At 40.6% G+C, this 23535-nt stretch overlaps 1 protein-coding gene and 1 long non-coding RNA gene across 4 annotated transcripts in view; both read right to left on the bottom strand.

The window, feature by feature from the left end:
* Positions 1-23535, bottom strand: part of RAPGEF4 (Rap guanine nucleotide exchange factor 4) — a 152751-nt gene that overhangs the window by 93119 nt on the left and 36097 nt on the right. The gene's annotated exons all lie outside the window — the stretch shown is intronic.
* LOC147600209 (uncharacterized) lies at positions 6253-17396 on the bottom strand. The gene is made up of 2 exons (XR_015258908.1): positions 17273-17396; positions 6253-6663 (listed from the first exon to the last, which is right to left on the bottom strand). It is a non-coding gene; the product is annotated as an uncharacterized LOC147600209 (long non-coding RNA).

Raw genomic sequence — 23535 nt, 5'->3', positions numbered from 1 at the left:
TGATGATATTTTCTCACAGCAAAATCACAAAGTTTTCACATCACTGGCATCATCTAAGTTTAGCAAACTTGACAGGTATTACAAATCCAACATGACTAGAAAGAGCAGTGTAGATAGGCCTGCAGACCTACTGAGTGACGGCACTGCCCACCGAGGGTCAGTAGTGCTAGCTTCAGGTACAGCTCATCCATCCTGCAAACGGAAACAAAGGGAAAATCCAGACGAGAAAAAAGTGCTAGTGCCTGAACACTTAATAGGTAATCATTTGTCAACAATTGCATGGATGAAATCTGGCCTCTTAGAAAGGAAAATGCTACAAGTGTCTGAAGGTGCCACTTTAATTAAGAAGTGAGTAAAAAAGAGCACATGTAAAACTGACTAAGATGCCAAGCAAGAGCAACAGTGCCCGCACAGGCCTGCTGGTTTGTTCTGCCTCAAGACAGAAACTAAGGGTCTGATCCACCAACGTGTTACTCTGATTTCATGCCAGTGTGGCTTTTTTTTCCAAGAGATGTGACATTCAAATAATGCTCATGTATCAGGTTAATTAGAGCAACAGAGATGTAATGCCGGAGAGGTTTCCAGAGTGTATAGTAGCAGCAGAAGGAGGTGATGGTGGCCAGAAAAGCTGTTTCAAGCTACCAGAAGATGAAAGGTAAAAGTGACAAGACTTTGAACTCAACTGACACTTTCTTTTTTGAAGCAGCAGTCCCAGTAGAGAAGTTGATTGCCTTTTCTCTAACTTGCACAGAGCTACATTATATCTAGATGTCTCACCATCAGTACAAAGAACAGTAACACACATGCATATAAACAGCTCCTAAAGTGGCTCTGTCTAGTAGAAAATGATCCAAAGAGCCTGACTCAAACAATCTCTGAATTTATCAGTATGTTTTAGAATTTTCTGAAAGATAAAAGATGTATCCCCTTAGAACTGTAATTCTCAGTGTCACATGTTAGGCGTTGCTTACTAATGAGAATTAATACTACGTTTGATGTGCTCCTTTATGGTTCTCTTCTTATGCCTTGCAGTGGTCAAACCTCTGCAGCTACAGCATCCAGAGGCTAACCTTTGTGGTGGCCCCTTGTCACACAGCCCGGGCCATACTCTCTTCCTGTGTGGACAGGTGGCAGAGCTCAGCCTGCTGACGCTGAAACAGCCTGATGGACAGCAGGAGGCCCTTGGCAGCATGGTGGCCAAACTGCTGCTTCTCAGTACCTGACAGGAAAAAGCCACAGGCGAAGTAGAAAGAAACTACAGGCCAGGCATGATCAGTTAGGCACCACAGTTATTCATGAGGGACTCTTTAACTTGAACTCTATAATCAGTGCATCACCACTCCTGTGAAGACAGCCCAGAGGAATGCTACTAAATTAAGTGCTTAGTATTTGTAAAATGCTTCAAGATGTGTAGATTAAGGATCCCAAGGAATTGCTATCCAAAATATTATTCTGACATTGCATTCCTTCAGGAACAGACAGACAAACACTACAGTACCTAATTGGGCTGATATATCTTTAAATACAGATCATTAGAGCTCTCTTGAGATTCCCATCAGTGTCAGTAAATGTACGTACAAAGAACTACTCATTTGATTATCTTACAATACAAAACCCCATGCATATATCCACAATGATTATATATTCAGTGCATTCCCTTTAATGTCAGTACATCAACTGTGTTTCAGTTGAGATTTAGCATTCACCGTCACATTCAGGCAAGTTTTGTCATGCCTTCTCATCTCCCGTACTTGATCTGTCTCTTTAAACTTGGCATTTCTAGCAACCTCTCCCAGATAGGTTTTAAAAGTAGATTCTTCTCTCTGCTCAATAAGCACGAGAACAGTACATAATTTCCTGTTTTACGTTCAACATCTGGCACTGTAGAAAGAACCATTGCAAATCTTACCAAGGCAGCAGAAAAAAATAGCTGAAAATCCTCCTGCATGGAAAACATTTCTGCAGCACTGGCTATAAAACCTATTACATATTACATGAAAGGTTAGCAGACTTCCTGGCAGAATATAGTACAGTATGTGGGATTTGATTGCTGTATAGAAACAGAGCACTGAGAGAGAGGGGGCCTTCCATCAAACCCTAAATGATGAACCTCAATCTGCTTTTCTCTGCCCTAAATAAAAAATGTCAAGAGAAATCTGGCAGGAGCCTACACTTCCTAATGTTAATATTTTGAGTGATAGCCTACACAAAGCATCTGCAACAAAATAACCTTTCTTATTTAATTGGCCAACAAGCTGAGGGTACAAAAACTCTCAAAGCACCAGAACGACTTAAGCAACCATGCTCCATTTATAGCAACAACTTAGGCATTTCGGAAACTACGCAGCACTACATTCAGTGACCCCAGGGACAGAATTTAAAGATATTTAAGTATTCAGAGACACAGTTATCTAAGCACTGGCCCTCTTAACAATCCCACAAGAAGCATATGACAACTTGGGGCTTCCAGGTAAGGTTATGAACTCCTATCTTTATCAGGCCTCCAACTCCAACAAGAGGGTTATTAAATGAAGAGGATTCTCTATTCAAATACAGTCTTAAAAAGGGGACCCATGATGGAGAAGTTCACCTTCACAATGGCAGCGCATGAACAGGGCATGCAACTCCCGGTTGGGACAGTGCTGGGAGTGATCTTACAGTAGCATCAGAAGCTTCATTCGGTTGTCCAAGGTGTTTCATTCAGTTGTCCAAGCAGAAAGTAGACTTCCTGAATCAGGGGCCCGGTGCAAGAAGAAAATTTGTTTCCCTGGTTGCACACAAGCATCCCTTCCTCACGGACTCTGGAGAGTACAAGTAGGATAAGAGGGCATTTGTCTTCAGTGACTTTTAATTGCTTGAACTTTCCCTGTTAATAAAGCAGTGTTGCTTCCTAACCCTTTCCATAAAATTCTAGCTCTTCAGTTCTCTGTCAACACTCAAGTGTCACATGCTCCTTGAAGAAGCAAACTCTTCAGGAGGAGTCAGGAAGGAAGTACCTGGGATACTGTCAGTATCTGAAGGCAGAACTAGTCCATGAAGCCTAGATAATTACCAGGTTGTTTTGCAGCCCCTCTCTGCAACGCACTGCCTAACTAGGAATCAAATACCTACAAAAACCTGTCCTGTGCATTTGCGGAAATAATAGCCAAAATTAACTTGGAACATTGCCATGCACTTACATAAGGCGATGGCATGATGTGGTTACTTGTCGGTATGGAAATTTATCGAAGTGGAATAAAGTGCTATTCATGAGCTAAAAGCCAACCCAAAGTTTTATTCAGAATTAAAATGCTTTTTCCAAGGAGGATGGCTTTTCCAAAGTGATTAGCACTAGGCAAATTCTGTTTCCTTTAATGTCACAGGCAGCTTCTGAAAACAGTAGCCCTAATTTGAACCATTTTGCTGGCTGTTCAGGGCAACTCCAGTCTGGCAAGCCCGCACTGTCGCCCTGGGAGATGAGTAAGGCTAAGGGTAAGCAAGCAAGCCAGCACAAAAAACAGGAGTTTGGGCACAAGGGTAACTAGGCATTGACAAAGCTCTCCTGGCTATGTAGAAAACCTCTTCCCATCGTGAGTAAGCTGGGGGAAAAGCTGGAGAAACTATGTCATGACAAACTACATCTTAGAAGTGTTCTGCACAGAGGACAGCCAGGACCATCAGTAAAAGACTAGTACGAATTTTAATCACAATGCCATTATGCCTAAAAAGTTTTCTTGTCCAGCAGCATTAGAGACTATATATTCCTCCCAGGCCTTCATTCTGTTCAAATTCAACACAACATACCTGCAGTCTAAAGATTTTTGTTACATCAATAATTTAATCTAACACATGCATTTTTTTCTAAATACATTTTCACTGAGCTATCGCTGTTGTTGTACACCATTACAATTTAAATTACAAGAGTATATGATATATATAGCTGATACTAAGTTCAAATTGTTAATGTTAACGGGAATCACATATCTCTTATTAGCAAGCCATACGACCAACCCTAGAAATTTCCAGGAGTAGTTGTCCTACAAAGATGCTGACATTCAGTCCATTGTGTTTGGAGTATTACTCCCCAAGACAGTAAGGTCAGCCCAGATTCAAAAAATCTTTCTGTGATGTTTCAAAATATATCTTGCAATTGTTGGAAAACCCACTCCCAGATCTTCAGTGTCCTCTTAAGTACTGACAGAAATCACCAATATTAATAAAACAAACAAAAAAAAAACCTTGCATCCTGGGCTGCATCAAAAGAAGCGTGGCCAGCAGGTCGAGGGAGGTGACTCTGCCCCTCTATTCCAGTCTCATGAGACACTACCTGGAGTACTGCATCCAGCTCTGGAGCTCCCAACATAAGGATGTGGACCTGTTGGAGCATGTCCAGAGGAGGGTCATGAAGATCATCAGAGGGCTGGAGCACCTCTCCTATGAGCACAGGCCGAGAGCTGGGCCTGTTGAGAAGAGAAGGCTCTGGGAAGACCTTCTAGTAGCCTTCCAGTACCTAAAGTGGGCTTACAAGAAAGATGGGGAGAAACTTTTTATCAGGGCCTGTTGTGATAGGACAAGGAGTAATGTTTTCAAAATAGAGGCAGGTATATTCAGATTAGACATCAGGAAAAAATTTTTACAGTGAGGGTAGTGGAACACTGGAACAGGTTGCCCAGAGAGGTGGTGGATGCCCCATCCCTGGAAACATTCAAGGCCAGGTTGGACGGGGCTCTGAGCAACCTGATCTGGTTGGAGATTTCCCTGGTCCCTACGGGGAGGTTGGACTAGATGACCTTCAAAGGTCCCTGCCAACCAAAACTATTCTATGATTCTGTGATTCTATATGTACATACTGTATATATTCCACTCCATACTACATTTCAGAGTATCTCACTAAAGCAATTTAATTAACATCAGCCATAAAATAAAAATGTAACATGAAGGTGATTCAAGATCTATTTGTATAACCTTTGTTCTCATTAAAAATTATGGCCCCTTTTCCACGGAAAGAAAAGCTAAAACAACAGTTTACTGCCATCCACTCTGAATTTGCATTCAACGTCTCCTTGTCTCCAACCATACAAAGACAAATACCCAGATTAATCAACCATTCCCAGTTATCTGTCTTCCAGATCATGGAGCATGTAAAAAAATCTGACTGCAGCTGGCACCACTATTCCTTGGCCCGTCCACAGGGCAGGGGGAATCCAGCCTGCATATCTCACTTCTACCAAGCTTTCTGGTTTGAAAGAGAGTACTTCGGAAACAGCAGTAGCCCTTCAGGCTTTGTTCTTTCATTTTAAAGTACTTTCTGCTGTTCAGTTGCTACTAAGAAGTCAGCATCCAACTATCGAGAAAAGAACATCAGTTAAAGACCTTTGCAGGAGCCCCAGACTGACCCAGCAAGACATATTCAAAGAGACTTTCTTTGGAGCCCTTTGTGTCTTACCTTAGTTCTCATGAACTGTTACATTGGATTACATTACTCAGAGAAGCAAAGATAGCAACATCAAACTCATATACATCAAATGGGACAGTCTCTTCTCTTTACAAAGTGCTAGCAAGACTTTCAAACTCAAAACTAAAATTAAACAGACCCAAGTTATGCTTCTTTCCTTGTTCTGATACCCCATTCCACGGTATTTTCCAGTAGATTGATCGAATGTATTCGTATTTAGGCAAGTGTATAATAAGTTTACCTATTATTTTCCCTCTCCATATTGACTGTCCTAGAGTCTTCTGTAGAGGATATAATCGTACCTAAAGATTCATCTGTCCCTCTGATCCATCAGAGTACTAAAATGGACAGGCATTTGCTCTCCAAGCCCTTTTGAGAGTAGATTTTATCAGCAGCCATTTGCTGGAGTTCACAAAGAAAGCATCAGGCAAACAGAAGCAGGCAAGAAGAATGGTGCAGCAGCTGCATGGGTCATATGTACAGCCACCGCTAAGGCGACCACAAAGCAAACCTCTTGGTTTTAATGTGGGGCTGCCTAAGTCAGGATCTGGGGTTTTATGTCATGTTTTAGAGCATGTCTTCTTCCTCATTTCCAGAAAGGAAATTTCAACTGAATCTGTGGATGCATCTGGGTATTTAGTAATCTTCAGACTATCTCTAGGAATAAAAGTAGTAATTAATTTATCTAAAAATCAACTAATTCCTCACTCTCCCCTGAAATTCCCCCTGAAGCATTCACTGAATAATTTGCCAATTAAAAACTAGACAGTCCATAAGTTTGCTAGTCATTCATTTACAAAAAAGACACAGGGCACCCATTTTAATGCTGCAGTCACATTTTAATCAAATATTAATCCTTAAAGGTCTTTGAAGGGAGGAGATATGCTCTCTTTGACAAGCCCATTCTTAAAATAACTTTTTTGCTTTAACATTTAACAGGTTAAACGAGAATGCAGCAGGTAAGTCATGGATTAAATAGTACCTTCAACAAATAGGACTCAGCGACATCAAGCAAGAGTCAGAAAGCACAAGCTTAGGGGGATGGTAAAGTAACCAGGACATGCATTAACTTTTAATGTTTGCCATTGCCCAATTGTTTTTGGATAGTGTGCATGACAGCGCAGGTCATCCACTGGAGCAGGCACCTTCAGACTAGGGGCTGCAAAAGCTCAATGCCTCCTTGCAGCAGAAGTTCCATGAGGAAATGTGACTTGCTCTAATTTTGGAATCTGGAAAAAAGACAAACATCAGGAAGGAAGTTTAAAAATATTTGGAAGAAAGTCCTTTCAAAGAAAAAGGAAACTCTAAACAGATAAATTCAAATAGCGATAAGTCGGCATCAAACTGCTGTGACACGTCTCTTTGGAAACAGCAAAAAAGGATTACTCATCCCTCTCCAGAACATTTGAGATGGGGAGCAGGAAGTCACTACTATCTTTGGATGGGTTTAGCCCAGTGGTTTCCAGTTGTCCCTGTATGTACTGGTACTGCAGACCTCCATTTGCGTCCAGAGTTAGGTCTGCACAGAGCTCCATACACCCTGCCTTCAGTTTCAGACACTCCTGTCTATAGAACCACCTTAGAAACAGAAGTCTGGAATACTCCAGACCCAACCGATGATCAAAGCTAACAAAGAGGAGATCTGCTAAGTAAAAGAATCATAACAGAGGAAATTACTTGCAGATTTCTGAGATAAAGACACAAACCCCTAATTTCACATAAATTTTTCAGTACTGTGCATACATTGCCAGCTAGCGCTATTCCCTGAGGGCTCCTGCAGGACTGCTCAGGCCAATATAGAGTACTTGATAAAGCCTCACCCATACCTTTGTGGAAAATCAGGACTACCTCAGTCAGCTCTCCTGATTCACCTGGTAAATACAGCCTATAAGGGACTAGTTTGCTGAGTCAAGTCATCATTTAACTGGTTCAGTTTTTAAAAATTTTGGATCGCAGAGAAATGAAATTAAGACTAAGTCCTAGCTGTAGGAGAGTAAATCCTCATTATGCAATAAAATTATCTAATTTACATTACAGTGATTCTCAGATGGTGAAAGGTAACATGTTTGCCTCACAATAACAGAGGGAAAAGGCTTCCTCCCATTCTCACTTTGGTCTCCTCTCCTCTTCCTCCCTCCCACCCCTCTTTTTCTCTGACAGCTCTGTAAACAGTACAGAATTTATTTTGAGCCAGTGCAAAGGGGGAGAACAGGCAACAAGCAGGGCAAAGAGGGTTACCACCTCCTATTTCCCTGATCTCTCCTCCTCCTGCACAGCAGCAAGGCAAACTATAACAGTAAAGTCAGAGGAAGGAAAAGGAACGACATAAAGCATTTGAAAAACACTCATTCTGAAAACATTGGTTTTCAATGAAAGGTGCCGAAATGTTAGAATTAGCTAACATAACTGAACAGAAAATAATTCCAACTAGTCTTTCTAAAATGAAAGAACATTGGCTCTAGGCTCTTGTCCCTCTAGTGTAGGAGATAGGCACAAGGGTCAATGAGATTTCACAAGTAAGGAGGGGGGAAAAATCCATGTACCAACCTTCTTCTACAGCATCATTGCTAAACCTTAAGTACAACTTCTTCTATAAATATACTCCATAAATTTCAGACATTTTTAGTATACCAAAACATATATCCTAACATATCCTAAGTCTCCACTTTTGCTCTAATATTCCCCATCACTCTGCTGGGATCCATTGTGAATTAATAAATGAAATAAGGCCCAGCTGGGTAAATAATGAGCACAGACAACACTGTAGGAAGTGGTTATTTATCCTAAATCAACCCTCAAACAATCCCATACTCTCTTCCTTGGAATCACTGTAGTGCTGGAATTTCACATTTCAGCAATACAATCTATATCTACACCACAAGTGCTAATTATAGAGAGCTCAGCTGCTGCTGCTTCTCTTTTTAAAGCAGTTTACCACTGTTCTCATACAGTCTAGCATTGTTAACTCACCTATGTTTTCAGCTGAGAAAAGTATCCCACACTTCCCGACCTGAGCTGCTACGCAGTGTTGCTGTATGTCTTTCAGGGAATGCAGTAGTGAAGCCCATCTGTAGTCATATTTCTGCATTGCCAAAGTTCTGTGTGACCATAGTGCAGTCAGTCTGTTAATTTTCCCTCTGACATGTGTGTGTCAGTACTAAATCTCTGCATCTGTAAAATACTTTGGGATCCCTGACAAAGAAGGACTCTATGTAAAGGTCATATTAATAACTTTCTTCTTGAGCAGAACCATTTCAGAAGAATTTAAACAGACATGCAAGTCTAGCATTCTGAAAATTCTCACAGCTGCTGTTTGCTACCTAAACTCCGTCCTGCTTAGAGTCATGTGTGTTCACATGATGTGCTAAGCTGGGAGCTGGGGGCTGTCTCTTGCTCTTGAACTCTTTTCTCCTGCACTTTTAAGATCTGCCCAGCAATGCTTTTATTGTGTCCTGCTGAGTACCTGAGTACGCATGTAAAGGGCATGTGATGGCAGTTGCTTCTAAATGGTTTATAACTAGTCTGTTCTTTATTACCATTTCCTTGGGTATTGAAATAAATCCATTAAAATTTCAGGACTTTTTCTCAAAAAAACCTCAAACAATCAAACAAAAAAAACCCTAAAATAAATGCAGCTTAGACTACACTTTACTTTATCTGGCAACCACAGAGTAAAAGAACTACATGTTCAATTTTCATTTTCTCTAGATATGAAAATATGTATGCTAATTATCTTTAGAGAGTATTTATATCAATTTTGTTTTACCAGGACTCAATACAGGGAACATACCTTACACAGGCTACAACGTTTTCAAGATTTACTTAAAGGCTAGGACAGAATGGAATACTAATAACATCGTTGCAGGCTTCCTGTGAGTAACAAACAAAGCATTAACTCTCTGGAAAGACATGAAGCTTACAAACTGAAACTCAGTCCAACACTTCAGAGATGAGCATTTAGAAATATAAGCAATCATTATAAGAATAACATAACCCATCAAAGTCCATAGATCAGTCAGCTTTCTATTTCTGTGTTGTAACAGGAACTGTGGCATCAGCATAGGGCATTACAGGAGGATTAATGACTAGCTGGAATTAATGGCCCTGGGCCATGCCTGAGGCAATCAACTCCTCCCATCTACTCACTAATCCCAGGAGATACTCTAGTCTCCTTTGGAGCATTAACATCCAGCTTTTTTATAAAATCCTTTTCTGCGCAGGATTTTTTGTGCTTAGATTATTTGAAGGGCTTCAGATACATACGTGAGTAAAAATACAGTTAATCAGAAAGAGCACATTGGGGTGAAAAGCAGTATCAGTGCCTTCAAGACTACATTCAGTGGGAAAAAACGTTCTCAAATAACAAAGAATGCAAGTGGGCTGGTATTTTTGATCACTTGCTTTCCGTATACCTGAAGTGAGAGCTATATTGCATTAACAGCTGTCAGTCTTCTTGTGCTCCTTCAGAAAGTCTGTGCTTCACCCCTGCTCAACTTGTTTTGCCCACGCCACTGCCACTATCACCACTGCTGTATAAATGTCACAGAATCTTTTGTGCTAGGCACTTTCAAAACTGGCTATAATGCATGTATAACAAAGATAACCCTTTCAGTCATCATTGCCATGAAGTTATTAGCACACTAGAAATCTTAGTTTAAAAAAAAAAAAGAAACAAAAAAAACCCCAGAGGTGATACATCTTATGTTACTTGAATCCCTGGCACAGCCTCTCTTCAGTTATGCTTTTTTTATTCCCCACCCGCCAAAAAAAAACCTCTTTTCAAGCATTCACTGACTGCCTCTTGGCATAGACAGCAAATAGATTACAGACTTTCAGCAGTTACACTTGCATGAAGTATTGACTGTTCTTCTCAGGTGAGTTCACCAAAACTGCAAAAGACCCTTCAAATTTGGATGCTGAATATTCCCTTCCACAGAAAAGCATTGCTCTGAAGAATAATCCATTTGATTGAGATGCAATCTGGAATTCACCACAGCCATAATTCTTGACATGCCTAGCAACAAACGAAATTGAGAGAAGTCTCTCTGACTGCTAAGCACTGTGTACCAACTCTTAGCAAGCTGAGCTCCACACTTACATTCTAATACTCTCTACTAACATAAAGCCTACTCATAGAGCAAAGAGCTCAGCAATCAGAAACACTGTTATCACATGGTGTAAAAAATAGGCTGTCTCACAGGTGTTTAAGCTTTGAGCTTGCTTACTTAGTTATCAACCACTCTTGGTCAAATTTTCCATCAAATGCATGCAAGGGCTTTTGCACTGAAGCCTATGTATTCTGTGCATATATTCCTAGATTAAAGAGGACAAAGTTTCAATTCCTGTAGCCAAACATTGAAAATGTTCATGATTACATTTAATTTTTTAAGGTCCTGAAAAATCTAACCTGTGCTTGTGTGTTCCTTCAAAGACACAGGTTCAGTACTACAACACGGTGCTGGCTGTAACAGTTAATTGTATATATAGCAATACAGCAAAAGTAGTAACAGCCATAAACCAAACATATTTGCTACCCTGTTGTTTCAGAATTGTCTGTAGATTACTTTAATATTAAAAGCATAGATCTGTACTGAAGTATCTCCCCACTATGAAATGGAGCTGGCAATTTTATCGCTGCTTATTGTGGCCTCAGGAAATTATGCATTTGTGTACAACTATCAGTTTTCCATAGCCTTTCACTGTGTGCAGATTTTTTGTTGCAGTGATGGTGATGTTACTGGGATGGTTAACTTCCTTCCCCTCAAAAAACAGATAAAAGCTTAAATGACAGAGTTTCTGGCAAGAGAATTTCTGGCAGATGAAGCAAAGTAGGAAATGCAGCTCCTGATATAAAACAGCCCACTCTGTCTCGTCTGAGAGAAGGCTAGCTGCCTGGGTATTTCTCAAATCTCTTTGCTGGATGAAAAATTGCCCAAGTTTAAAACATCTGAAGCTTTCCTGTTATGAGAATTATGTGTTTTACAGATCATGATAAATCCTGACTAAAATATGAAAGTGTCAGTGTTTCAAACAGTTCCTTTCCTTCAGTGAGGTTACATTTGCAGTGCAATGAGTGGACTTGGATTACAGGGTTCTTTTTCACTTGAAGAGACTGAAAATACATGCATATGTTGTATAAGCAGTGTTCAAGCACCAAACAAAAATGATGAGAGGCACCTCCCTCAAGGAATTACTCAGTCCCTCCATAATTTTCCTCGCATCACTCCTCACACCTTTTTTTTCTGCATCCTTCCTTCCTCCCACCACTTATCATCTGTCCAAGGAAAATAATGCCAGATTATTCAATGACCTTGTTATCACAAGAAGTTGTTATGGTAGGTTGATAAGTTGAGAAACAGGGTTTGTATGGACTTGTGGTGAAAAGTGCAAGCTGAGATTCTGCCACTTCTGCTGGGTAGTTCATGTGGAGTCACTGAGGAAACACAAAACAGAGGCACAAACACGGAGTTTTTAAAAAAGCACTGGCAGCCTAGTACTGCGACTGGAAACAAGGAACAACCACCCATACTGCTCCCCCAGCTAAAACTGGAAAGCCAATTGGAACACGGCCCAAGTGTAGCACAAGAACTCACACTATACTTCCCCCACGACCTTGATCTCTGTCACCGATGTTAAAGGTGAATTCTATATTTTCTCACTCACTCTTCCTTTCAGTGATTGCTCCCTCCATCTTTTATTTATTTGTTTAGATTTTCAGTACATAAAAATCCTGGCACCGCCATTACGGGCTCTGAGCCATCTGAGCAATCTTCTTGAAATACACTAACACACCATCCATATGGTTATCCAATATGTAACGATTTACTTTCCAGGATAGTAACAGAGAGGTAACAAAAACCGTTCAAAGCTTCACAAAACTTCAGGAGATATTGTCACCCTAATTGGCAGTCTGCGATTTTCACTGAATAGCAGAGTTACAGACATCAGTCAGCATGATCCCCTTTTTGAATATATTTTCATTGTAAGTCTCCCTTAAACAAGACAGAAAAATCAGAGGAGTGGGTGTCCTTAGGAGATACCCGTTCGAGATCTTTGCTGTGTGCGCCCCAGCAGAGTCTGATACCATGCAGTTCACTATGTTCTGGAAGAAATTCACTTCACAGAGAGCATTTAGCAAGGCTGGGAAGACCATCTGAAAGCTAGAAGAAGAGATACCAAGGAACTTCCTTTGCAAATATGATGATCATCCATAAGAGTTTAGAATTGTTAAATTATAATTTATATAACCTGATTTTCAACACAGATTCAAGATTTGATTAGAGGACCCAGTCGAGGTATAAAATAGTTTGGTTTTGTTGTAATTGGTACTATTTCTTCTATAGTCAACTTATATGTAAAATTCTCTTGCCCATTCCAGAGATTCACTGTTTCCCTAGAAGAAAATGATACTTGGATGAGAGTTTACTTTGCTGAGACAGTTATCACACGTATTCTCTTCACAGCACGTGCAATGCTGTCCGAGGGCTAAGTCACTTACCACAATTTTCTAAGTGTACTTGAGGTGGTAACTGATGCTGTGAAAGTACGTGAGTCGATCTGTGGCTGCTTTATGCGACGGAGCTTGTGAGTTAGCATTTTATGCAGGAAGTTGATTATGCTGCAGAGTATTCCAGACACAATTCAGTGGATGGATTAGTGATTATTGAACTTGCGGAAGAAATCAATGTGCTCTTAGACCTGTGTGCATAAAGCAAGATGGGAGCTTTTCTCGCATACTTCAAAGATCTACAGTTCTAGGTCTCTTGGGATAGTTGCAAAATGGTGTCTCCTTTTATCAGAAGTGACCAGAGCTCAGAAAGGACAAGGAGAACCAGGAAGAAGGAAAGCCATGTCACCCAGAAGTGGTGAGCTTCAGGACGGGAACACAATGTATTCATCACAGCAATACAGCACTACACTCTCTCCTTTGGTATCACAATCTCCTTGGGGCAATACAGTTTTCTTTTGCAACCAACAGAGAGATAGTAGAGGCCAGACTTTCGACTTCAAGTGGAAGTTGTACCATTTTGTAGACAGAAAACTAGAAGAAATGCTATTTAATCAAAACAGTTTGAACCTCTATGATTATATTCACATATTTTTCTAAGGAAAGCCTTTTGTTTCTGTGAGATACCACCATAGGGCTCATGCTTTTCCATTAACCTCAAGGGGAGTAAGAATATTTTGTGTTATTCATCTGAATATAGAATAACAGAATCATAGAATGGTTTTGGTTGGCAGGGACCTTTAAAGGTCATCTAGTCCAATCCCCCTGCAAGAAGCAGGGGCATCTCCAACCAGATCAGGTTGCTCAGAGCCTCATCCAGCCTGGCCTTGAATGTTTGCAGGGATGGGGCATCCACCACCTCTCTGGGTAACATGTTCCAGTATTCCACCACCCTCAATGTAAAAAAATTTTCCTTATATCCAGTCCGAATCTACCTGCCTCTATTTTGAAACCATTACTCCTTGTCCTATCACAACCAGCCCTGATAAAAGATTCTCCCTATCTTTCCTATAGGCCCCCTTTAGGTATTGAAAGACTGCTATAATATCTCCCCAGAGCCTCCTCTTCTCCAAGCTGAACAGCCCCAACTCTCTCGGCCTGTGCTCATAGCAGAGGCGCTCCAGCCCTCTGATCATCTTGGTGGCCCTCCTCCAGATGCAATCCAACTGGTCCACGTCCTTCTTATGTTGGGGGCTCCAGAGCTGGATGCAGTACTCCAGGTGGTGTCTCAGGAGAGCAAAGCAGAGGGGCAGAATCACCTCCCTCGACCTGCTGGACACGCTCCTTTTGATGCAGCCCAGGATGCAGTTGGCCTTCTGGGCTGCAAGCATGCATTGCTGGCTCATGTTGAGCTTCTCATCCACTGTCACTCCTAGGTCCTTCTCCTTAGGGATGCTCTCAATCCATTCTCTGCCCAGCCTGTATTTGTGTTTGGGATTGCCCCGACCCAGGTGTAGGACCTTGCACTTGGCCTTGCTGAACTTCACGAGGTTCGCACAGGCCCACCTTTCCAGCCTGTCAAGGTCCCTCTGGATGGCACCCCTCCCCTCCAGCGCGTCAACCACACCACACAGCTTGGCATCATTGGCAAACTTCCTGAGGGTGCACTCTATCCCACTGTCCATGTCGCTGACTAAGATGACAAACAGGGCCGGACTCAATACTGACCCCTGAGGAACGCCACTTGTCACCCATCTCCACTCGGGCATTGAGCCATTGACCACAACTCTCTGAGTGTGGCTATCCAGCAATACCATAGGTATAAGCAAATTCAATATAATGAAACTGGCATCAGTGGGACCCCTGCAGCTCTGGAAGTGCAGGGATTAATGTCCATTAGCACACTTTTCCCTGAAGTAAAAGAAACTATAATCAACACATATTTATTTACTAAAACTGAGGGTGGAAATTAAGACCAGGCTGGAGTCTAGTGAAAGAGCTTACAGGTAACAGTGGTTTCATACTACTGCATAGTAAACAGATAAACTCAGAATTTCACTCCAAAGGAAGAGGATGCACCTTGTTTTGACTTATTGAAACTGCATCCAAGACCAAGTTCAGCCTACAAAAGGCACTTAATAGACTTCTGTCTCATCAACTAAAAAGAAAACTTAAAAGAAGCAGTAACCTAAGTCCAGTTTTGTCCTATGCAATGCAATTCACTTAGCATCCAATTTAAGTGTGACTGCATTATGAAATTTCACAGAAATACACAGAAGCAAATGTTTAAGATCATGGTATGAACACAACTGTAGACTATCTTGCCAGATATGGAACTTCTAAGTGTTCAAAATAACTTTGGTAGGAGTCTTTACAAATGGTGTCCAGCTACAAAAAAAGGAAAACTATGTACTTGTTTCATTATCTTCGTAAACCAGAATAATCTCCTGTTGTTCCAATGAGCATAGAACACAGAAAAAAGGATGCCCTAATTTCACCAACAGAAGCCCAATTCCATTAAGAGCAGCCAGACATTATATTATTGTGCCACATGTGAAAAGAGAATACTTCACAGGACAAAAAATATAAGAATCTTTGCCATGGAGTTTACAACTTAACACCACATTGGGCACATTAGAACATAAGTAACAAGGCCAAAGAAATCACCAATCCTCTTTGCTTCCTGTTGCCATACAGCGTTCCTCTCTTTTTGTGTTTACTGGTTTGTTAAGTCAGACTGTTAAAGCTATGGGTTCCCAATGGGACCTTAGCTTCAGGGGCTGAGTACAACTGAGAGCCTGTGTGATCATGCATATGCATATTTTGTACAAAAATAAACTCTCCCCTTGGTCCACGTTTCATCTGCCAGTTGGCCAGGTTGTTATTTATTCTGCTGGGAAGAACAAGCATACCTTTTGCCATAAAGTCTTACCTTCACCTTTCTACATGTCCATCTCTCGTTCTTGTAGTCAAGTTGCAACTGTTAATAAAACTTAACTTCTGTTTTGGCTAAGACCTACACAAAATATCTGTGTCTCAAGACCTGAAACGGGTCCACATTCTGAGTATTTCAGCTCTGTGAAGGGGACAACAGCCATACAACTATCCCTCCATTTTTCAATTGCCACAAAAATAAACCATTTGTAGACTAAATACACGCAGGCTACTTGTGTTTCTAAGCCTCCTGTTATTATATTTGGTCATAGCTATGACACTATGAACCAAATCAATGTTCTTCTGTATCTTTACACTTAGTTTACCAAGTTCCTATCACTGAAGCATCCTTCACTCCTTCTTTTTTGTATTTCATAAATTTGTTTGCTTGAAGCCCCTCTCTTTCCCTAAAAATAAGTAAACAAAGAAAGCATTATTGGTGTTTTTTTTAGAAGTGTTTCCAGATTTCCCTCACTTTCAGACCACACAGTAAGACCTGTCTTGGGCTTCCCTAGCTCCTTCTCTAAAGCCAGGAGAGAGCCTGAGATTCCACATCAATAGCTTTTACTACACATTTTTTTTTCTCTTTGAACAAAGTATCACCTTAACATCTGAAGAATAAAATTCCACCTTTCCTTTTTATTTTCCCATGCATTATTTAAACATGTTGCTCTGAATTCTACAATTAGAGTATTGCTGGGTAGCTACAATCAACAACATCTTTATAGTCTGATACAGCAGGAAATGTGGGCTATCCAGGAGAGTTTCACACATTTGTTTGCTGTACAGTAGCCTCAATTTAAATATGATCATCTAATTTAGTAAAAAAAAAAAAAAAAAAAAGAACTGTAATCAGATTTACTGCAAAAACTTTTAAAATTTAATTTTCAGACTAGCAATCAATGCTTATTCAGTTTCAATCTTAGCCCTGCCTTCCTTTTTTGCAGATGCTTAAGTGACATTAAATTAAACAATTGCACAAATTTTAAAAATTGTAGGAAAATTACCATCTGCACTTACTTCAGGAATAAAAAGGTCCACAGAAATCTCTCTTTATGAGCATTTTTCTTAACAGAAAGAATTAAAAAATGCAAAAATCCTCACAGTAGAAGTAATATATATATTTACAGCACTCTGTTTTTCAAATCATTTTGAAAGGTAGCGTGACAGAAATGAAGATGAGAGATCTCACTGTCACCTCACCCAAAACCTTACTCAATTTCTGAGATATGACTGTTAGGATTAAATATTAAAACATCTTCAAAGAAAGAACTATGTTGAGACACACAGTAATAAAGCCCATTATTATTCACAGGCATAAACAGTATCAAACTATTATCTGCTTAGGATTATACTTCACTCCGTTATATTTCCCCTAAATCTATGCAAAATAAAATCTCGTAAACTACAATAATTACAAGAGAAGGAAACAAAAAATAAAGAAATGTGAAACTTACATGGATGTGTTATTATAGGTCCTGCCCAGCAAGTAGCCCTAAGGGTACATTTTAGTTTTTTTATCCATGCTCCGTTCTTGTTGCTGATGTGACCACTTAGGCACATGGTCAAGTTGCAATCAGCTTCTCTCTTAGTGATGTATGAGAGCTGTGCTGATTTATCTAGTCCTTCTGCAGCAGATTAGCACTAATGTTTCTGCTTCTGCATCCTACCTTTCTTTAGCAGTAGACTCTGCATTATCATTGGCAATTTGAATTAAAGAGCCAGTGAATGTAGCACAATTTTTTTTTCTTTCTGAAACCATTGCAAAGCAGGTAGTCTCACACAAATACCATGTTTTTATTCACTCGAGCCTCCTTTTTAATATATTTGGCAAGAACAGTAGTCAGAGATACAGAAGAATGGTTCCAGTAAGTCTGCTGCAGTCTTTTTGCGATTTATTCTGTTAAAGGAATATTCCTCTATGCAGACAGCCCTAGGCAAGAGACAGCTGTAATACACCAACACTTCAGCCAAAACCATGGGATTTTCACTTTGTAACACAAAGGTATTATACGTACACAGAGAAATTCTAGTTTATCCCAAAGACAGGGACAATGTGAAATTAATTAATGTAAACAATGCTTATGAAAAAAGGCAAATTAAGCACCTTATATGTTAAAGGTACTTAACATATAAACTCATTTGGTTAAAAATTCTTTCAGTGCCTTACAGCATATGCGTTCATTACAAATTCTCTCTTTTCTCCTTAGGATTGACATATTTTATACTATGGGATTCTCGAATTCAGCTATTAAAAATATTACAAAGAACCTGGCTGAACCTTGTTACTATTTTTACTTTCCAGTAAACAAGTAGTATTTTAGCAGTAAAATGCAATTGTTAATTCATTATATTTTCAATTCAAGACACTATGAGACACAGTTCTTTAAATTTTCATTAGCATTTTGAAAAATATTTAGGAAAAAATGGATGTCTTAGACCATCTAGGCTTGAAAACGTGAACATTCTGACAAGTTTGCTCACTGTCAAAATTACTCACATCACTGCTGCTTCTCACTGCTACTCTTTCTGATCACAAAATACAAGTATTCCTCTGTTTTTAAGAAACAAATGCCATATCTGAATATTCAACAATAAATCTGTGTCACTTAAACATTAGTAATATTTGAATAGCAGAAGAATTTCAGCTACTCCTAAAGACCTATTCCTTATCTACTATCAGTATTCATTTTAGAAAAATACTACATGGAGTATCTTACCCTAAACAGGAAACCAGGAAAGAAAGAAAGAAAGAAGGAAACAGAATTAACTCATTATTTTGTAATAAACTCTAAACCAAAGATGGGCTATTTTTGCTCTAATGTGAAAGCCTACTATGGCAAAACGTGGCAACACTCATTTCAAAGTGCTTTCAGGATGTTACATATACTTATTTTTACACCTGCCACATGAGCACAGCAACCACGGGGACAGAATGTAACAAAGACCTAAGTGTGCTCATTAGTACAGAGTTGTTACAAAGGCAGTTTTAGATCTACGTGTGGGACTGCACATGACTTCTTCAAGCTCCCTCAGCTTTCCTCCTCTTTTTGTGTGTTGTTGATAAGGAATGAAATGAGTGACTCCAGAAGAGCATCCAGAAGCTCCTGAGAGTGAGAATCTCCTGAGGAAAGGTACCTGAAAAAAAGAGTTTCGAAGCATCTTCAATGCTGAGCTGCCAGTAGCTGGCTAATCAGAAATTCTGAGGAGCTGAAGTAGCTTCAACCTTATGTCCTCTCAGCCTTCAGATAGCTCCTTAAAAATGCTGATTAAGCATCGTATGATTTTGAATTTCATAGAATCATAGAATAGTTAGAGTTGGGAGGGACCTTCAAAGGTCATCTAGTCCAATCCCCCTGCAAGAAGCAGGGACACCCCTGACTAGATCAGGTTGCTCAGAGCCTCATCCAGCCTGGCCTTGAACGATTCCAGGGATGGGGCATCCACCACCTCTCTGGGCAACCTGTTCCAGTGCTCTACAACTCTCATTGTAAAAAATTTTTTTCTAATATCTAATCTAAACCTACCTCCTTCTAATTTAAACCCATTACCCCTTGTTCTATCACAACAGGCCCTACTGAACAGCTTCTCCCCATCTTCCTTATAAGTCCCCTTGAGGTATTGGAAGACCGCTATCAGGTCTCCCCGGAGCCTCCTCTTCTCCAGGCTGAACAGCCCCAACTCTCTCAGCCTGTCCTCATAGGAGAGGTGCTCCAGCCCTCTGATCATCTTGGTGGCCCTCCTCTGGACGCTTTCCAACTGGTCCATGTCCTTCTTGTGTTGGGGACTCCAGGACTGGACGCAGTACTCCAGGTGGGGTCTCACCAGGGCAGAGTAGAGGGGCAGAATCACCTCCCTCGACCTGCTGGCCACGCTCCTCTTGATGCAGCCCAGGATGCAGTTGGCCTTCTGGGCCGCAAGGGCGCATTGCCCACTCATGTTGAACCTCTCGTCTACCAACACTCCCAGGTCTTTCTCCTCAGGGCTGCTCTTGATCCAATCCCCGCCCAGCCTGTATTTGTGCTTGGAATTGCCATGACCCAGGTGCAGGACCTTGCACTTGGCCTGGTTGAACTTCATGAGGTTGGCACAGGCCCACCTCTCCAGCCTGTCCAGGTCCCTCTGGATGGCTTCCCTCCCTTCCAGCGAGTCGACGGCACCACACAGCTTGGTGTCATCGGCGAACTTGCTGAGGGTGCACTCTATCCCAGTGTCCATGTTGCCGACAAAGATGTTGAACAGGGCCGGGCCCAACACGGACCCCTGAGGGACGCCACTGGTGACCGGTCTCCACTTGGACATTGAGCCGTTGACCACCACTCTCTGAGTGCGGCCATCCAGCCAACTCCTTATCCACCGAGTGGTCCATCCATCGAACCCATGCCTCTCTAGTTTAGAGAGAAGGATGTCGTGCGGGACAGTGTCAAATGCCTTGCACAAGTCCAGGTAGATGATATCCGTTGCCCGAATTTGAGAAGTCTCTCTGGATGACAGGTGCCTACCACCACACATTCAAAGAACTGAAGGTCTCTATTTCAAGAAAAATGGAGGTGGGGTGCTGTGCTTCCATCTGGCTTTGAATCCTCCTCAGGACTGGACTCACACAAAGAACAGTAATTCTACCTTCAGTTGCCTGCTTTGGGGAATGAGATTCAGATTCCCATCTCTCATGCCTCAGGACAGTGTCCTAAAATAGCTCTACTCTGCTAGGAGTGCTCCAGCTAGGAGTGCTCCTCTTCTTCTGTGGAGAAACATGCTACAATATCAAAAAAAGAATGCAAGATTCACTACATCAGGGATGGGACAGAATGATGCTGACCCTCCTGATAGGCTTCCACGAACAAAAAGGAGCATGACACAGATGTGGCAAACAGAAGTTAAAAGTTGTAAGGTAGCATCAGTTTTAAGGATATTTTTTTTTCTGAGAACTGAAACAAAATTTGGACCCCATGGTTTCACGTACATCTTTGCTGTACTAGGAAAAAGGTACTTAGCCAAAATACTGAAATCTGGTATAAAAAGAGTATTGAGCTGCTATTGCACATACACACACACAAAAATACTTTAAGTAAAGGATTCAACTCCACTTTAAACATACCATTTTTTTTGCCCCCAGACTCCCATTAGAAGTTTGTTCTGGAACCTCATTGCTCTGATGGTTAGAAACAAACTTCTCATGTACAGTCAAGCCACATTAGTACCCTCCTGCTCCTGAGCAGCACTGTCCTTTAACAGTTTATTTCCCCTCAACAGCGGTCTTATGCTTTTATAGACAGCAATCATATTCCCTATCAGCTTTCACATCAATAGACTAACCAAGATATGCTGTTTCAGTCTTAACATAGAAAATAGACACTCCATCTCCCTTACCACGGTAGTCCTTCTCTGCACCTATCCCAGTTCAAGTTCAACTCTTCTAAATGTGCGTGAGCAGAACCATACACACCATGTTCCACCCAAAGATTTACCACAGAATTTATTTTAGTAGACTAAACAAACTGTGGATTTAATACATGGTTGTAAGCTCTATCTGTGATGGAATTCTGACATATACAAATGGGATGTGCTAATATATATATTTTCTCTGCTACGCTACATGAGGCCATGAAGTAAGAATCAACATTAATCTGCATTGACTTATGTCAAGCAAAAACATAAATACAACATTACTGCTGGGCCACTTGCTTAACTTCCAGTTATTTACTGAAACAAGATGGTGACTTGATAACAATTTCCAGTTCTCTCAACAAAGTTGGTTCTGTATCTATTCAGCAGGGAGAAGAAAGAATAGCCATCATACCGCTGTCTGCCACTAAAAAGCATCACCTGTCCTTCCCAAGCCCAGTGGTTCGCTGAAGTGTTACACACAAGCTGTGCAAATGACACACTAGTACTTCAAACATGCAAATGGATTGTATGTATTTCTACAGGAAATTACTCAAGGCAATTGAGAGTGTGAAGTCAAACAAATTATCATCTATAATTGAAAACATGCAAGTAACTTTTAATTAAACATGACTTCTCTACTGAAAAAAAAAAACACATTAAAACCTTACTAAAAGGGAAGATAGCTAGCTGGGGGAAAAAAAAAAAAACGAATGAACAAAACCATGTTTTGTAAAGAGAGTGTCGCTCAGGAAAAAAAAAGTATTTAAAAAGTAGACTTCTAAATGTATTTCTAATTTATTCTTGATTCCAAGCCCACTTCAACTCCAAGCAAATAAATACATGCAGGTAAAAAGAATGCAAGTTCTCAAAACCACAGATACGATATCAGAGTACTTATTTATGCAACTAACTGATTTGTTTCAAAAGACAAGTATTAAATTGAGACAAGCAGAAAGAATTTTGGAGGTTCAATGATCGGCAAGATTATTCTTTGGGAGACATCTAAAACCTAGCAAAAAGTACCCTAAGAATTTTTAAGCCACAGTTGGAGTCCCATCACAGAAAGGGCACCTAGCTGCTTGTGCTGAGGCCCCAAGCATCGTAAAGGGCAACCTCTTCACTTGAGAGTCTATGTGTTCAAGTAAGTGTTGCATATGATACATCTGGATGTTTATAGCTTGTTCAACCATTCAACAATCATCAAAAAGCTTTCAGGAAACAAATATATACCATCTTCTCACTCCGCATATGAAGAAAGTAAGAGGGTAAAATTAAATGCCTTGATCAAAATTGCAAAAAGACTTCCAATTTTCACAAGACAGGTTTATATGACCTGTCTTTTTGCAGCTAGAAATCACAATAGCTGCACAGGAGAGCTGGCACATCTCAGGCTTTCCATGGGGAAGAACATAAGAATTTACTGGTAATCTGTCTGATTAATGACAGCCCATTCCTCCCATGGAGCACTGCCATGACATGGAAAAATTAAGGGAGTATACTACAAGTTTCAAAAGGCCAACTCAGAGCTTGCCCTACACTTTAACCTTGGTTAGCAGATTATCTTAGGGATAATACAATTGAAGCCAGCAAAAGCTTTTTGTAACTATCCTTACACTAGTCCTCCATTATGCTAACTACCACACAAAACCCCTGTTTTCCCAAACTAACACTATGACATCTTCCCCACAACTCTGCAAGCAAAATTTTAGTATAGACCTGGCTTTGTGAATAGGAGATCAACTAATCAATAACGTTTAGGGGAAATAAATCAATAGCAACACTTTAACCCCAAGTATGCAGCTTACATTTCAAGGTGCTCTCTGCAAGAAAAAACAGCAGGGAAAATAAAGAAAAACTCTCTCCAAGAAAAACAGGGACCTTTCTTTCAAAGTAAAACTTGAGATGGGATTTGAAATACAGAGATCCCTAAAAATCAGAGGAGTCTACTAGCTGCAAACTGCACAGGCCACAACATGGGCTACATAAGCAGCAAGGATCAACTAAGAACAAAACAGAAGAGATTACGTGCTGTCCCATGGGCTACAGAACTCACTTGCCAAACATTGTACAGAGAATCCCTGGAAAAAGCTGAATAGATAGAAGGCACAAGCCTACATCTTATCCTTCCGAATAGCTAACGATCAGCCTCATGTTTTTGCTTAGAACAACAGTGTTACAATGACGCTGAATTTCTCACTTTTCTCAAAATGGCCCTGTATGTCTGCTTGCATTTTAGTGTCAGTGTTGTGAAATGTCCACTTCCCACATCAGATCAGACTACAGGTTGAAGATGAAATAAAGGATGACAGTTATAAACTGTCTTACTGCATGG

Source organism: Chlamydotis macqueenii, chromosome 6 (assembly GCF_036417535.1).
Source record: "Chlamydotis macqueenii isolate bChlMac1 chromosome 6, bChlMac1.mat, whole genome shotgun sequence".
Taxonomy (NCBI): domain Eukaryota; kingdom Metazoa; phylum Chordata; class Aves; order Otidiformes; family Otididae; genus Chlamydotis; species Chlamydotis macqueenii.
This window is presented reverse-complemented; position numbering and strand designations above follow the sequence as displayed.